Source organism: Rhinolophus sinicus, linkage group LG06, assembly GCF_036562045.2.
Source record: "Rhinolophus sinicus isolate RSC01 linkage group LG06, ASM3656204v1, whole genome shotgun sequence".
Lineage (NCBI taxonomy): Eukaryota > Metazoa > Chordata > Mammalia > Chiroptera > Rhinolophidae > Rhinolophus > Rhinolophus sinicus.
Window position 1 is genome coordinate 19,220,958 of NC_133756.1, and position 18,495 is coordinate 19,239,452.

The 18,495-nt window shown below is 43.2% G+C and overlaps 1 protein-coding gene across 7 annotated transcripts in view; it reads right to left on the reverse strand.

The window, feature by feature from the left end:
- Nucleotides 1–18,495, reverse strand: part of AGBL4 (AGBL carboxypeptidase 4) — a 1,099,729-nt gene that overhangs the window by 83,167 nt on the left and 998,067 nt on the right. The window lies entirely within an intron of this gene.

Sequence of the window (18,495 nt, forward strand, 5' to 3'; positions counted from 1 at the left end):
ATGTGTTTCTCTGATTAATGAGAAATACCTTCAGGCAACACATTTGTATTTACATTGGACCTGCTTATGGTTTTGTCCAACTGGGCCATTTCTAGTTGAAGGGGTCTGGGTAAATCATGGCCCCACTTTGAGCTTCACCTGTCTTATTTGAAAAATGGTTATTGTAATTTCAACCTCAGCGAGTTACAGTGGGAATCAAATACTGTAATAATAACTACTATCATTTACCATTCTGGGAGCTTTACCTATGATAGCCTAGTTAATTCTTTTATTTAACCTCATTTCAGGATGTCACACCCACTCCCCAATAATATATAAATAGTGCATGGAAAAAAACCCACCTCGTAATCTGTCAAGGTGATTGTGACTAGTCTTTCTCTGCTGTTTGCGTACACATATTTAAGGTACTCCATAGCTTGATATGGTATCACTTGTTAACATTCCCATTATGGGCTCCCTGAAGGTGGGGGACTGTCTGTAAAGAACCCAGTGCCTGTACATGAAGGATGCTTAGTAACTGTGTGCAGAATGACTGAACAAGTGACCCCAGAGAGATTACTCCAGAAATGGTAATGGACTGGCAGGAACTGGGGAATTTCTAGGTCCTGAGATCTTCAATCTCAAATGCAACCTTCTCTTCCTACACATCAGCCCAAGTTATATCTATTAATCCTTCCTGAGAGTAACAGAGGCCCCAAATGGGGGAGGGACTTGTCCAAGCTCATGGCATAACTGGAACTGAAGCCCAAGTCTCCTGAAGCCTGGCACAGTTAACTTATCAGCAACGGGCAAAGCTGGAAACAGCCAAAGCCAAACCTGGCCACCTGGTCATCCCTGTCTAGCATACACAGTCCTGGGAAAGAAGAGAAGTCCGCGCTTAGAAGGATTCTCCCTCCTTGGGACACTTTCAAACGAAGTTAAAACCAAATGAAAACCATGTTGCTTCTAGAATGCGGGCTTGATGACTGTCATTTTATTTGCCTCAGAGTTGGAGTGAAAAATTATGTCTTGCTGAGCTCCCAGTTTTCTGGGTAGCATAAGCTGTCTTTTGAGACATATAAGATGCACTGCTCTGTGTGATATTAAACTCATCATTTTCAGCTTTGGAGGTGGAATACACAATGATTCAACAGGAGCCCTATAAAAGTCATCTTGGCAATTTTATTTTCTTCAATTGTCTGTCTTTTTCTCTGAGCATTTGATGAGCTGCAGAGGAAAGGATGAGGTAGAGAGATGACTTAAGAAACGTGTAAGAAAAATCTACAATGTATACTTTGGGATGTCAGACTAGAGAGGGTCTTGAAAACAGGCTCTCTGGTCTTTCTTGGATCAGCCCTGAGTGGGGACGTCACTTGCTTAAGGCCAGACAGCGAGTTGGTAAAGGAGCGAGAACTAGAATCTGGCTCTTCTGATAACCATTCCGGAGTGGCTTCCGCTACCCCATCTAACACCTGGCACCTAGTGTGAGTTCAGTAATCAGCAGGTGAATTATACTGATTCACATGGTTCAAAACTCAAGGGAGGTTTTTCACAAAAAATCTCCCTTCTAGTGCCATCCTCCAGACACCCAGTTTCAGTCCCTAGAGGCAATGCATGTTAACAGGTTCTCATGCATCCTTCCAGAGATAGTTTATACATAAACAAGTAGAAATTCCTCACCCTTCCTCCCAACACACACAGATGGTGACATATTAAACATATTATTCAGAGCTGCTTTGTTTTTACCCCTTACCATGTCTTGGAGGTAATTTTTTCTCGGTGTGTAAAGAGTTACATCATCTTTTGAACATATATAAACTATTTAACCAGTCCCCTTTAATGGACATTTAAGTTATCCAACCTTTTGCTGTTACAAATAATGTCTTAGTGATTGACTGCATATACACTATTTCACACACATAAAATTATATGTAGGATAAATTCCTAGAAGTAGAATTTCAGGGTCCTCTGTGCATTTGCAATTCTGGTCAATATTGACAGATTAACTTCCTTCTTAGAAGGACCAATTTACACTCCTAGCAATGTACTATTAGGTTGGTGCAAATAATTGCGGTTTAAAAGGTTAAAAATAATTGCAAAAACCACAATTACTTTTGCACCAACCTAATACAACCTTATTGTCAATTGCCTTGACAAGATAGGTGGAATAAAAGTTTCTGATATTTGCCAATTAGATGGATCATAAATGATTTCTAAGATTAGTTTTAATCTGGATTTCTCTTAGTATAATTATGTTTTATTATATGGTTAAGTTTAAACATATTATTTCATATGTTTAAGAAATATTAGCATTTGCTTTTCTATTAATTGTCTCTTTGTATCCTTTGCCTATTTTAAAAACTGGATTGTTGGGCTTTCTTATTGATTTATAGAAACTAGATATTAGGGAAATTAGCTTTTATGTGCCATATAAAAATATTTTTCTTCAGTTTGTCATTGTTTTTGACTTCACTTCTATGAATACTTCTTGCCATGCAGAAATTTTTAAATGCGAATTTTTTACACAGAATTATGAATCTTTTCTTTTCTGGGTCAAATTTTTTCATTGTTTATTCTATTATTTTATGGTTTCCTTTTTTATATTTAAATATTTCATTTCAAATTTAATTTACATGGATATAGGGTGTGACGTAAAAATTAAACTTTATTGTCTGACACCACTTATTAAATTGTGCATCTTTTCCACTGACTTGAAAAGCCATCTTTACCATATAAATTTTTTATATTTGGGTTTAGTTTTGGACTTTTAATCTGTTCTAATCAGTTGTCTATTTGTGTGTCAGTACCATACAGTTTTAATTATGTTTACAATGTATGCTAATATTTGGAGGGCTATTATCATCTCATTATACTTTTCCCAACTTTTCGTGTATTTCCTTGGATATTTTTCTGTGTGATCTTTATAAGTAGCTTATTTAGTTTTTCTTGCTCCCAAAATCCTGTCAATTTTCTCAATATTTGTAATATAATCATATTAGATTTTCATATTAATGTAGGAAGAATTGACTCTTATGATTTGAGCCTTCCAATTCAAGAATATATTTTCACTTTCTATTTATTAAAATTTTCTTTAGGGTACAGCAGGAAGTTTTAAAAGTTTTGTTGTTGTTTTTGGGTTGATGCTAAGGCAGTTTATATTTTTAATTGCTGTTATAAATATGATGCTTTCTTCTATTAAACCTTCCAACTGGTGTTTCTTTATAAATATAAAGTCTCTTGTTATCAACATACTAAATTTTTACCTAGACACTTTACTAATTTCGTTATTTCTAATAATTTCTCTTTTGTTTTTCATTTTATTACTTATTCAACAAATAGTCACTGATTACCTACTATGTGTCACAGCGTTCTAAGCACTGGGGCTATGCACGAGGCAGTGTCTGGGCACTAAGAATATAGCAATGAACATAATAGAAAGCTCCTGATCTCAAAGAGTTTGCATTCTATGGAGAAAGAAAATAAATAAATCAATTAATAAATATACAAGGTGTCAGGAGGTTTGAGACAAATAAAGTACAGGAAGAGAATAGAGAGTAACAGAGTTTCTAGAAAAACAGAAACTTAAATGGAGTAGGAGAGCAAGGATATCGGGTGGAAGAATCTTCAAGGAAGAAGAAGGAGTAAATGCAAAAGTCACTAGACGGCATGTTTGAGGAACAGCAAGGAGGCAGGATGCCTGGGAAGAGGGAGTGAATAAGGGGACAGTTTTCCAGGTTTGAAATCTTATCACCTGCATAAAGTAATCTTGTTTCTTTTTTAGTTTTTGTTATTCTAATTTCTTTTTCATCTCTATCTGCATAGTTAGTACCTCTAAAACAACATTAAAGGATGAGTAGTTTCTAAGTCCCTTCCCACTCTGAGATTCTAGGGTCTGGAATTAGAGTAAAGGTATAGGAAATTGACCCGAATAGGGTCTGAGTTTGAGATCTTAGTTCTTTTTCTTCCTCATTACACATATTCAGCACTTTTCTGGGAACGCCAAAGACCACAAATGCTAATTGCAACAACATTGTGATTATGTTTTGTGCCTAAACTGGCTTTATGAGCTTGTATTGACCCAGTTAGAATGGCGTATGGACGGCAGAAGCAGAGTTTCTAACTCTGGTTCTAATGTTAATAGAATCTGTGGCCCTGGGCAAGTAGCAACTCTTCACTGTGCCTCAATTTCCTCATCTTTTAAAAGTGGTCATTGGATGAGATAAAGATTTGACTTCCTTAAACTTTTCATGATTTTTTCTCATCCTCAGTTAAAAGAAATCCCTCATTCTTTTACAAACAGCTTCTCGCTTGGATGTTGATATCGGGACCTGTTACTATACACCTAATATGGCTGGTAAGTATCTCTGTCCAGCTGTGAGCTCCTTGAGGACAGCGACCCTATCTGATCCAAGTCCTATCTTCTCTTACTTGTTCTACTACAACAGCTTCTTACCTGGTTTCCTTGCTGCGTCACAGTGAGCATTTTAAATGCAAACAAATCATGTTACTTCCCGTCAAAGCTGTTCTACACTTCCCTATTGCTCACAGGATAGAGTCTAAGCCCCTTAATAGATTTTAAAAGGCCCTGCATGATGTGGTCTTTGCCCTCTGTCTAGGCTCAGCTCTTGCCACCTGTCTGATATTTTACACTCCAGCTACATGGATCTACCTGGAGTACCTCAGACCGCTGTGCTCATGACTATTGTGGCCACATTTACACATAATCAGTATCTCCTCTGAGGAGAATACATTTTCTCTTTACCTGACTAACTCTGATGCAACCTAAAAATTTAAGGGAGAAACTGAGTAGATGCTCACCAATACCATTTCCTTTCCCTGGATCATGGAAGATATTTCCCGGTCTCCCTTGACACTTGGTTGAGATCTAAGGAGATGTGTGGGTAGTTGTGACAACTGCCACTTCCGGGCCTTGCCATAAAACTCATATATAATCACCCACATTCTTTCTTGTGCATGGAAGCTACATGTGAAAACAACGATGGCATAACAAGGAAGAAGCCTACGTCCCTGAATCAACACTGGAAGGAAAACTGTCAGGGGAGTCACCTGACTGGCATTAAACTTTGATGAACCTTTTGCTGTATTGAGAGACTGAGATTTGGGGATTGCTTGTTATAGCAGCTAATATTACTCATCTGACTGGTACAAAATCTCAATTCAAATAACCTTATTTTATCCCTCAGGATAAGTTAACAGCCTCCTCTGTACTCTCATAATTCAGAGTACAAATCTCTCTCATGGCACTTGCCACATGACATTATAATGCTTTGTTTATTTCTATCTCCCATTAGAATGCGAGCCTTTTCAGGGCACAGACTATACTTTGTTAATTTTTTAAATCCATAGGATCAGAGCCAGGCCTGGTATATAATAGGTTACCATAAAGGTTTGGTGAAGAAATGAATGAAAAATGAATCAATGGAAGAATGAGTGAATTAAATGAATGAGCTGATGCATCGTAGGTTTTGTCCAGCAGTCACATGTGGTACTTTTTTGCGGCCACATCTGAGCAAGGGTTGTGTCACTAATGCATGGCCCTTAATTACAATTCGGAATTGAGAATGGAAGTAGAAGAAAGCATCTCTATTCTTTCCTTCTAAACTTAAGAACCTTAATTAAAACCAAGTGATAAGGGTTGTCCCCTTGCCAGCAGCCAACAGCTCATCTGCAATCAGGGGCCTAAAGAGTAAATTAAAATCAGTGCCAATAAAATTAAAACTACCTTAGGGCATATTTGCAACATAATTTAGTGTGGAGTTTCCTTCTTCCTAGACACTGGGGAGGAAATGGGTTTTTTTTTTTTCTTTTTTTTTTTTTTCTTTCTACATTCTGAGCTGCTTCTCTTCTTCACCTCACTGGGCACGGGCCAAAACTGAGCTGGGTGCTGTGATGTGGTGCTGAATTTCACATTTGGGCTGTACTTTATGGTTTATTACAGACTCAATCCAATGAAGGAAGGGACATGCAATCCAGCAAGGGCAGAGTGGTTTATCTCAGGTTTGGAGATGAGAAAGAAATAAGCTTACGTGGGGCTAATGGCAAATTGAGGAGGGTGAGCTGCTTTGTTAATTCCAGTCTTACAGAGGAGGGACTGGAGCTCAGAGAGCTTTAAGTAACTTGCCCAGGGTTATGCAACAGGGAGTGGCAGAGCTGGGATTTAAACCTGGGCGTCTGGATGCAAGCTGGTACCCTGCACCCTTGCTGTGTTCCCAGGAGCTCGCTGTGTCTAGCGAGGCAATCTCCCTGATCAGAATCATACGTAAGGAAGTCCTGTGCATGTTCCTTCGTCTCTGAGCTGGGGGACCTTGAGGTCTGAAGACTGACCCCCTCAGGCTTAGCCTCTTAGAAGGGCATGGCAGGGAGGGGTGTTTGGTAGGAGCGAGGAGTGTTAGAGAACATCCAGATAGCTACCTTGATGAGATTTGCCCTAGGAAGCTGTTTCCTCATGGGCAAAGCTCCAAATCTTTTTTTTTTTAATTATCATTAAAATATCTCCTTTTAAAAAAATGTTTAAGTAGATATTTATGGAAGTCGGGTGCTGTCCTAAGGCAGAAAGGAAAATTTTTCAGAAAAGAATTGAGAACTCTTTCTTTAAAAACAACCAAGCAAATCAAACAAATGAAACCGTGTAAAGGTCCTTTATCGTACATGGTTCAGATCGCTGAAGTGGCAGAGTTAAGGCTTCCCTCCTCAGGCACGCCCTGAATGTGGCTGGACAGAGATTCCTGCACCAAAAAGGATGGGGACAAAAACAGGGGCAACCACATAAGAAACCCAAGCAGCTAGCCCTGGAAACCGAGGGCATGGGCTACGGGCCCTTATCTCCTGTCTCGCTCCATCTTACACACCAGCCTGACAGAACACCTGCAACTTCCCAAGCACGTGCATGTTCCCCTACTCTGTGCTTCTGCGTCTGCAGTTCCTGCTGGTGGGAATGCCGATGCCCTCCCTTCCTTTCCCCGCCTGGTAACATCTTGCTCATCTTTCACTGCCAGGCCTAATGGCCCCTTATCCAAGGCACCTTCCTTGACTTTCCCAGTGACAGCAGCTCTCTTCTCTGGACTCCACAGATTTTTAAAATATCCTTCTGTTAAAGTGTTTATCATCAGTTCGTTCGTTCATTCATTCATTCATTCATTCGACAAATATTTACTATGAACCTACCATGTTCCAGGACTTGGGGGTGAATAATAGATGAGGTTCCTGCCTTTAAGGAGCTGGCACCCAGGTGGGGATGACAGACCATGGACAGCAGCCAGGCAAGGTGATCACACATTGTACTCCATGCTAGGAAGGCACTAAGGTAAGCCACAGGACGGGGACTAACTGGTGGATCGGGGAAGGGTCTACTTCAGGTCGCGTGATCGGGAAAGGCCTCTGACATTTGAGCTGAGACTTGAAGGACGATGAGAATAAGACATTCAAAGAGGCTGGCAAGACAATTCTGGGCAAACAAAGGCCTTGAAGCAAGGATGAGTGTGGCATTTTCAAAGGGCAGTGGCTGGACTGTGACGGACATGGGAGGTGAGCCTGGATAGAGGTTCACATGGTCTGGCTCACGTAGGCCTTGCAGGGCGGGGCCAGAGCTGCTAGTGTATCCTGTGTGCAGTGGAAAATCATTTTCACAGGGGAATGCGGTAAAGGATGACTTTGCTTATTGTGTAGATAGTGGAGTTTAGTGGGGCATAAGTAGAAGCAGATGAACATTTCCCCCAAGAGATCACAGTAGCCTGCATTAGAGTGGTGCTAGCAGAAATGAAAAAAGAAGGACGTATTTGATAAATATTTTGGCCACACCTCCATCAGACCTGCGCATGGATTATATGGAGGAGGAATCCAAGATGGATCATAGGTTTGTGACGTGAACAACTGAGACAGTGGTACCATGTAGAGAGATGGAGAAGACTGGGAGGAAGCCCAGTTGGCACAGTGGCGAGGAAATCAAGAGTTGTGATGCGGACATCACATGGGATGCGACAAGTAGGCAGCTAACTAGATGAAAATGGAACCCTGGGGAGAGGATTGAACTGGAGATAAAAGGTAGGCACCACTGCGAGGGAAGTGACTCTGGGACTCCCAACATGGCTGGGAGGCGGTGTTGGCCAGGACGGGGACTAACTGGGGCCTCTGAAGTTGAGTTGAGTTTAGAAGGAAGAAGCAAAGGAGAGTTAGAGTGGCCAGGGAGGGAGGAGAAACAAGGACAATGTGCTTTCATGAAAACCAAGAGAACAAAAACATTTTAAGAAGGAGGGAGTGAGCTGAGAACCCCACAAAGGCTAGGATCCCGCTTAGTCTACAGCCGTAGCCATAGGGCCCGGCACACAGTGAGTACTCAGGAGACATCTGTTAAGTGACTAAATGAATAGATGAGTGGACGAACCAGGTGTCCTGGATTTGGAGAAAGAAGCGGTGAGGGGTGTGGTGACAGGAGTCTCAGGGCCTAGATTCCATCTGGAGAAGCAACAGAGGGAGGATAATAGTAACAACAGAGCACTTACTACGTGCCAGGCACTCCTTAATCCTCCAAACCCCAACAGACAGAAACATCACTTACAAATAAGGAAATTGAGGCATTGATAGGGTAAGTAACTTGGAAGGGAACCCCCAGACCACAGGGTGGTCACTGAAAGAACCCAAGCAGTTTGGCCCTACAGTCCGCACTCTTAACCATGACACCACCATTGAAAGCTGTTGACAGCTTCCGATGTATGGTCTTGTAATAATTCTTATAACAACCCTATGAAGTGAGTACTTCTATCATCATATGAGGAAACTGAGGCAAAAAGCTTGCACATGACAGAACTGAGATCTAAGCCCAAGTCTTTCTGCACTAAGGCTAAGCTCTTTATCTCTAAGCTATTCAGAATGGCCCAGTCCCTGCATCTCTGGGCTCTTTGGCTTCCGCAGAATAAGCTTCAGGACAAAGGAAATTTGTGAGCGTAATGATTAAGGTGTGAGGTAAAAGCACCAGTGGCAACAAGATGAGGAGTAAAAACATTTTTCTCCTTCTAATTTGTCTCTTACAATCCTACTCTACTTAGAAGTGAAAAGGAAAATCTGCATAGACACGGAGGCATTTTTGCATCTTCCCCTTCTAAGGACCCAGGAAGAGCCAGGTCAGGCCTGGCAGGAAGGAGCCTTCCTTTGCTTCCATCTTCTCCTCCACCTCTGCCTAGAAAAAGGGAGAGAGACCAGAGGCTCAGAGCAGCAGGTCTGGGTTCATAACAGACCTTCCCAGGGCAAAGGAATACCTGACCTCTGTCTCCTGCTCCCATAGCAGTGATTGGTGACTCTAGTGTTGACCATGGCAATGATGAGAATAAGAAGGAAGTAGTGTGGGTTTGGGACCTGGTAGACTTGGCTTCAAGTGTCAGTGTAGCCATGGTTGTAGAAATTAGTTTCCCTCTCTGAGCCTCAGTTTCCTCACCTAAAAATTGGGGATAATGATCCCAACCTCACAGGAATGTTGTGGAGTTAAATGAGGGAACTGGCTTTGTGCCTAGCAAACTGTCTGGCGGCTTACCCACTCTCAATGCGTTCTTTTCAATCACACGGTGATACTATGTGCAGGCGCTGTGCTGAGCACCAGGGATGTGGACCTTGAGCTCAAAACCTTGCAGGGAAGATGGGCATTTTGAAAGGAGCTCCATGTGCAATGAAAGGTTCAAGGAGAGGTACAGGGGCTATCGTAGCACATATATGGAGGTGGCGTGGCAACTCAGCTCATATAAATGTAAGTTTATTCCTTATTCAGTAGGACATCTATTGACAATGACCAATATCCTGCATGTTTGAGAGCTTATAAACTAGTCCCACACCAAGGTAACTCATTTGATTCTCTCAACAATCCACTGAAGTAAATGGGGTGATGATCTTATTTCTCAGCAAGAAGCTCAGAGACTGGCTTGTGGAGCTCTCACAGCAGGTTAGGGCCTGAACTGGAGTTTTAACTTCCATCTCACTGCCTGCAAAGCCTCTGCTTGATCCTTGCCCTTGGGGGGTCGCCCAGGGACCCACTTCTACATCAATGGACATATATACACGTGGAAAAGCCATACGTTCCCAGGAAGCCCCAGTCTGAGCAGGAAGATGAGACAAACTAAGAAGAGGACTGAGATATAATATTTAAGTCTGTGAGAGCCGAGGGACATTTTAATTTCATAATTAAAAGTTAATGTTGCTTCATTATAAATCAAAGGCTGATGAAACTAGGGCACCCCCAGGAACATATTAGGAACTCAGTAAATATGTGTGGCCTGACTGGAGACGTCTCCTGTAGGAGGTTGTCAGCTGATCCAGAGGGGTAACAACGTACATCTAACAACTGAGCTGGGGGTGTAGTCGGTCCCAGGAATTCAATCTTAATTCCTTTCTTCCCAGGAAACTCATCTTGCGAATTAGGAGTTAGTCTCTCCTACTAACGTGCTCTGTGACCCTTTCCTCTCGTCAACTTCCCCTACTAGAGAATGGATTTGGTGATTTCTCAGGGCCCATTCTGCCCCGAGAGTCTTCTATCTTTCAATCATCACCTCTTCCTGCTTTGCACTGTCTTGTTTTGTTTTTCTCCTCCCTTTGGCCTCTGAAGACAGCTTCTGCCAGCCCATCCTACCTTATCTCCTTCAAGACCCGAGTGCACGGTCCTTTCCCTGGGTATGGCCCTGTGGTAAGAGCCTACTGCAAAACAGCAGTTCAACCATTTCCTCAGGCGAATTCAGGCCTTCCCGTCTGTTGGAGCAGATATCACCGTTTTTCAAAGAAGTGTTCAGGGGTGCCAGCCTTTATGTGAAACTATGTACTTTATCCTGGAGAAAAATAAGAGGGTTCCTGTCTGCGTTCTTCAGTACAGGTGCCTGGGGAGAGGAGGAGCAGAGAAGAAAGGTGCAGGTGGGGATCTGATATCTGTTCCTTTACTTTCTCCCCTTCCTTCTCCCGCTCTCTCACGTTGCCCCGTCTCTCACTTTATTCCTTCTCTCCTCCTGTCCCCCTTTCCTACCTCTCTCTCTTTTTTCCTAGTGCAGAGAGGGAAGACAGACAAAGAAACTAACAAGTGTACGTAAGTTGGTCAGGTGCTCTGAGAGACGCATGTGAAGATTGGATGAAGGACAGCCGAAGGAACCACAGGTTTACTGGGTGGTCAGGAAAGACTCCGTAGAAGGGACTATTGAGCAGATCTTGAAAGACAAGAAGGTGGTCACCAAGTGGGCACTACGCAAAGGAGCCTCCAGTGGAGAGAAAGGTGTTTTTGGCAAAGGGAGCTGTGTAAGCAAAACCCTCCAGAAATAAACCCACCCGGACTATGAAGGGAACGCTCAGGTGTTTGGTATGATGGAAGGGCAACAGGGGGTAGAGTGAGAAAGGGGCTGGAGAAGCTTCCATGGACCCATTCATGGAAGGTCTTGAAAGACACTAAAAATTCAGGACTTTTCCTGTCTCGTAGAAAACACAGAGAAAGATTTATGGACGTATAACATGATTACGTTTGCATTTTAGAAACTAGGCAATGCATTTACGTTGCATTAGAGGTTGTGCGACTCAAAGGCACGTAGAATGTTAGGACATTTTTATTACAGTCCAAGCGAAAACTAATTGAAAATACAAGGTTCTGAATTAAAGCAAGGGCAGGGAGGATGAGAGGAAGTGTGCAGATATGAGCTCTTATACAGTAAGATCAATAGTGCTGGATAGAGCCATTCATTGAGACTGAGGACGTCACCATCTTGTAAGTTTGAATTGAACACGTGCCTCCTCGGTACTTGTCCCAGGTCGGGTAAGATGCTATCAGATGGTTTATGTTCTTAGGTTATGTCATTTTGATCTGAACAAGTGGATTTTTCCTAAACATAGCTATTTGAGTGAAGGAAACATGTTTCCCATGTAATTGTGTGTTTCCTATAAAAATAGAGCTCTTTATTAATATAGGTAAGCATAAGCATGGCACATTTTTGATAGGCTATATGAATCAGAACAAGAGTATAAAAAAATCAAACCCCAAATATACATACGCAGACATCTGGGTCCCCCACTGGAATGTAAATGGGATGAGGGCAGGGGTTTTCTCCAGCTGTTACTTTGCTATAGGCTTTCACTCTCTGGAGGAGAAGAGATTGATTGTTACGGACTGTTTCCCTCAGCCAGCCAGCAGCAAGGAGTGAGGGGGCATTTGTGAGAGGTGAGCTAGGGTCAGACAAGGACGTGTGGGCACAAACCAGACTTTATCTCTTGGCTTAAAGGGAAGTCCCAGAGCAGTGCAGCCCCCTTCATCTATTAGGTAGGTGCAAAAGTAATTGCGGTTTAAAAGGTTATAATACAACTACATAAAAATCTTCATCAAAGTCCCACAGAATGAGTTTGTGGCTTCTCTGGCTCTTGAATTGTCTGGAATTTTGCTCCCCCACATCCTTTCCTTTGACACATGAAATACCATGGACACCTACACAACTTGTTTGCTGTGTTGTCTCATTCTCAGCATACCCATTTCACAGATGAATACACAGCTCAAGATCACACAGCTAAGTGGCAGCGTCAGGGATAGAACCTAGACCTTCTATCCACAGTACAAATTCTTCCCATGATGACATTCTGTCTTGAATCTCTAATTTTGGCCTGGTTTTAGGGGAGCCGAGAGAGCAGATTAACAGCAGGCCTGGGAACTATTTCCCATATATGAATATGAGGTCTTTGATGACTTGCCTCTGTCTCGAACCTCATCTCCTGCTGTCTGCTAACAGGCACCCAGTGCTTTACTAAAGCTATACTAAACCAGCAGCTTCCAGGCCATGTCATGCTCTTCTGTGCTTTCCAAGTCTTTGCTGATGCTCTTCCCTCAGACAAGAAGGTCTTGCTCTACCTAGCCATCCTTCAGGGTGCAAAACAAGCATCTCTTCTTCTGTGAAGAGCACCTTAACTCATCTGGATATGGTTGGTCATGCCCTCTTTCACTGACATTGTCACTCAACCTTCTGCATTTATGACACTCATCTCACAGTTTCATTATCATTGCTATGTGTATCTATTTCCCCCACTGGACTAAGCACTGGTCAGGACATGGAATCATGGTATCTCCAACACCTAGCACAGTGCCTGGGACATAGTAGGTGCTGAGGGAATCCTTATTGAATAAATAAATGTATGAATTAATGAGGGAGAAGAAAACATGCCTGAGCAGAGATGATCTCCATCCTTGACCTTATGTGAAAAATGTTATGGAATAGGGAGAGAAGGGCAGGCATCAAAGGGATATAACGGGTAAAAAATTCTCTGTTCCTCTGGGTTCCTTCCCCCCCCCTTTTTTTTTTTATTTCTTGCTATTGGAACAAAGCTAAAGAGTACATCATAAGCAAAGCTGTATTTTCTGTTTATTGCCACCAGGTTAATAACAGTAATGGTGCGAGAAGAAAATGAGGTGTTATGTAAAAATCCTGCATTGCAGATTTTGCTGCTGATGTAAAGAACTCAATAAAGTGTAACACTTTAATCATAGAGATAAAAATCACACAGCAGTTTCCCACAGGCGCCCAGAGCCTTAAGACAAAATAGTTGTGGGGAAATGAGAGATGAGAGAAGAATATTATCAGGCATCAGAAAAGTTAGGCTTGGGCTTTTGTGTTTTTTTCCTTTGTCTCTAAAAAATGGAATAAGATTTTTTTTCTATCTTCTTCCAAGACATCTTGTATGAATTTCTGTCTTCTCTGGAGGACATGCTCAGACTTCTGGGGGAAGATTTGCTCATTCTTTGTAAAAATTGATTTGTTTAGGGAGAACTGAAATCCTGCCTTTTAGGTGACTCATTGGCCTTTAAGAAAATAGGGACTGTCTCTAAAAATAAAAAAATAAAAAAACAGGATTGGAATAGAGGTAAGAAGGTGGGTAATAGGAAAACCTCTATTTTTATGAGGTCTTGTGATGCAGGAGAAAGATTAGAGCCGGGGAAAGAGCACATCAGGAAATGAGAGCTCTTGCACCAAGTTAGCCAACCTTGGGGAAACCACCTTCTCGCCTCTGTGATTCAGTTTTATCATTCTTCAAATAAGAGCTTTGCACTAGATGATCTCGAAAGGTCACTCCAGCTCTGATACTTAACAGTCTGCGATGCTCTGGCAAGGAGGCCAGCAGCTTGGCTTTTGACAGTAGCTGTTGTAGTTCCAGACTATTGTAGTAGCCACAGAGCTAACCTCTCTGTTTCCACTCGGGACACCTCCTTCCCTCCCTCAGGACCCAAATCTGCTCTCCATCCTGCAGCCAGAGTGATCAGTTTCATAAGAGGAAATTAGACATGCACCCTGGAGCCAGACTGGGGTAAGCGCCAGGAGGAGGGCCTGAGGGCAGGAGCCTGCCTGACGAGGTCATGGAGAGACAAGGAAGCGGAGGACGTAGAGACAGTGAGCGAGGCCAGGCAGAGGCCCGGGAGAGGAGCTCAGAGAGGAGACGCAGGGCCCAATCAGGAAGGTGCCATGCTTCGTTGCCCCCAGGTACAACTGCTGCGTGCTCCCTGAGGCAATGGGGATACACTTGATGTTTGCAGACAGGAAGTACGGCATAGCTCATGAAAAGAGAAGGGTTTTGGGATTAGAGATCTAGGCTCAAACCCTGCTGAAGTGGCTGTGTGATACTGAAGGAGTCACCTTGTCTCTCCATGTCTTAGTTTCTTTGTCAGCAAACAGGAAGTGACAATAAGACCATTCCTCTCATGGAGCTGACATGGATTAAATGAGTTACTGCAAGTCCAAGTACCTGAAACACAGTAGGTGTTCAAGTAATTTTTTTTTTAGGCGTCTTTAAAAGCAAGGGCATAGTCTAGGGCTGCACTAACACTTATGACTATTTAAATTTAATTAAAATTACAGTAAGGACATTTCAGTGCCTCAGTTGCACTGGCCACAGTGCACGTGCTCAGTACCCACGGTGGCTGGCAGCTACCATTAATGGATGGTGCAGAACACCACCCTCATCGCAGAAAGTTCCATGCAGTGACCCTCTTCCAGTATCTAGTAAGTGGGGCATTGCATTTTAAAACACACATCTACATTTACAACTACACTTGCACAGACACATCTGCATTCATTCACACAAATATATACCAAACCACAAAGACAGGGTGTTTGGGTCCATGACAATGTTTCATGACGAAGGAAAAATAAATCTGAGGCCCAACTCCGAGTCAATTCATTAGCATACAAACAACGGGTTCTGTGCTAACACTCCATGTTGGACATCATAGCATTAAATCCTTACAACCCCAACAGGAAGTATCAGCCTCATCTTTTTGACTCTGACATGGAGGCCCAGAGTGGTTGGATAAGTTGCTTGAAGTCACAGAGCGCATAAGAGGCAAAACAGAACCTGCTCTCTACTATACAATACTACCTCTTAAAGGACATTTCAGAGACAATGGGCTTACAGGGCAAAGTCACCAGGAGCTCTTCACAATGTTTGTTAAAGACGTGGATATTTAGAAGTGCCTGGGGACTGTCTGGCAGTCCTAGGTAAGCCACAGAGACTGTAGAGCTCAATGAAATCAGCTCCTCGGGGCTGTCAACCTAGCTTTCTTGACTTATGGAATACGGCAGTGTGACCTACGGGAGACCCGCTCAAATCTTCAGGGAAGCCCTGGGAGCCACGTGAGTGGGAGGGGTGGAGAGAGTCCTAAAACTGTAAGGAAAGAAGGCACCTTCCAAGCCATCTACAGCAGTGGTCACTTTGCAGTTTAGTTTTCTCTTATTGTGAAGGCACAGGCTCTCATAATTGCATTGATCCCTAGTGGGGAGGGGATTTCATGTGAGAGCCAATGTGAATTGGATGGTTCTGAGTTAGGGACTGCCTGTGAATACAGATATAAGCACAACTCAAGAGTCAGAGAGACGGAAGGATGGATGGATGGATGGATGGATGGATGGATGGATGGATGGATGGATGGATGGATGGACAGGCAACCAGACAGATAGGCAGCAATTTAGCAACACATAATAGATGCTTCTATTCTTGATTTTTGTACTTCTACTCTCCCCTGATCCTCTAGAAGGCTGGCATTGTTTCTGATTCATTATAAACTCCCTCTTCTACCAGATATAGAGCAAGGTATCCAGACTAGCCTAGATACTCAATGAAAAGTTGTTCAAAAACAAAACAAAAAAACTTCCTAACACCTCAGAGAGCAATAGCTAGATAATAATCCTTCACATTTGTATGGTACTTTGTAATATATAAAAAGATTTTACATGCAATATCACACTTAATCCCTAAATTAACATTTCGAGGCTAGCATTATGATCCTCATTTTATTGATGAGGGACCCTTGTCTCAGAGTCGTGAAGTGTCTTGCCTAAGGTTACATAGGGAGGCTGAGGGACCAGATAAACAGGCAAGTCAGATAGAGGTAGAACCTGACAACTAGACAGATACAGGCAAACAGAGACAAGACAGAGGAGACCAAAACATGGATAAATGATGGAGACAGATAGAAGTGGATGGATAAATACTGAGACAGCCTCCAATTCCTCCTCCTCCAATTTGTTCTCTACACCTGGCGGAAGATAGCACTCCCAAGCACAAATCTGACCATGTCACCCCTCCACTTAATAGACCTCCATTGATTCCCCAGAGACTTAAGGACAATGTTCTACCCGGAAAAGCCTTTACGATCTGGCCCTACCCACTTCTCTGGTCTTATTTCTTATCACTGTTCTATAGCATCACTCACTCTAGTCAACTCCAGAGGAAGTCATGCCGTTTCACTATTCCATATTTACCACATGACCTTTCCCCATACCTAAACTCTCTTCCTCCTGCTGCGGATGCCTGGCCAAATGCTACTCATCCTCTAAGACTCAATATTAGCCCTGCTTCCTGTAGGAAGACTTTCCTGACCATTCTCCTAGGCTGGGCTCATTTTCTGTCTCCATAGGTCACCCTCTTCTTTATTATAGGAGTCAACAGAGTAGAAAGAACCTAAACTTTGAAATAAAAGAGCCTGGAATTGAAATCTTGTTTGTTTGCCCCACCTGTCATCTGCATGACCTGGGGCACATCATATGTCCTCTTAGCTCTGGTTTCCTCACCTCTGCAATAAGTCTGATCATATCTGCCCAGGATTATGCTGGGATCAGAGATAATGTAAAATGCCTTGTGTGGAGTATGCATCCCCCATGTGGAAGCTGCAGCTGCTGCTCCAGCCTGACCATGTTGTGCCGTAATAATCCGGTATTGGGTCTGCCTCTCCCGTTGGACTGTAAGCTGCTTTAGGACGGAGGCTGGGTCTGACTCATCTCTGCATCCCCAATGCTCAGTGCTAACACATAACTAGGCTTGCTGAATCCTTCCTGCCCACACTGAGGCCATTGGTTAGGATGTATTTCCAGGCACCTGAAGGCACAACCTATAGTCATCCCACAGAACCAGTAGTAGGGCCGTGGTGTCTGGAGAAGTAGGGTGGGGGGTGCAACTCTGAAGGTGAGAATAAAGAAATGGATGACTGAGACCTATTTCAGGTTTATGTTGTACATTTATGTTTAGGTTGTGTGGATTTCGAAGATAAAAGATAATGTTTAAATAAATTTTATAAGGAGCTGCTTTGTCCGCTCACCTCAAAACCTGCAGAACTCCTATGTCCAGTTTTGGTTGTCATTAAGCATGTTTAAGTAGAAAAGTGTCAGGTTAGGTAGTCTAAGATAATCTATATACTTTCCAAGTTTTCTTCCAAGTTTCCTTCATTTCCCTCTGACTTTTATTTTCCCAGTGGATTCAGAATCCTTATTATTTTCCTCCTTATGCTCCCTTTCTCTTCCCACACTCCCACTTGGCTGGATGTGTGCTCTACGCCAGGAAACCAGGTCGGAGGTGAATGAGGAGTCACTAACCTTCCCTGCTGCAAACACACACATACACACACATACACACATACAGATTCACACAGATATACACACACATATACACGCATGTACATACATGCACACACACACAGAGGAAGAAAGTGGATATCAAATACAACTAAGCAGCTCTCAACATGTTGAGGACAAGAAACCATCACACAGCAGAGGGGCAGGGGCTGGCAGCTGGGCCCTGAGCCAGCGATATTACTCTCCTCCCTGACTGCCAGGGCAGGCCCCCAGGTATAAATACCCACTATAGGCTGGGCAAGAGCCTTCATTGAGATTCTGTTCACAGCTAAGGCTATTGCCAAGCCTGCCCAGCTCTGTCAGCTGCTCTGATGTGTGTATGTGAAAAACGGACAGGCTGCCCAGCCCTCTGGCAGCCTGACAAATGGCTTAGATGCAGGCCTGAGGCGCCTTGGCAGAGGCCCAGGGCTCTGAGCTTCAGTGAAGGATGGGAGAGAAGGGAGTCTCATGTCAGGTGGCCTGGCTTCCAAGGCAGGGAGCGTGGAGAGCAAGAAAGAACAGGGGAGGAGGAGGAGGACAGCGGGGGAGGGTCTTGGACTTAGGGTTCTAATGCCCGTCTTACCCCAAGGGTAGAGATCTCTAGGGACTAAGAGAATACATTCTG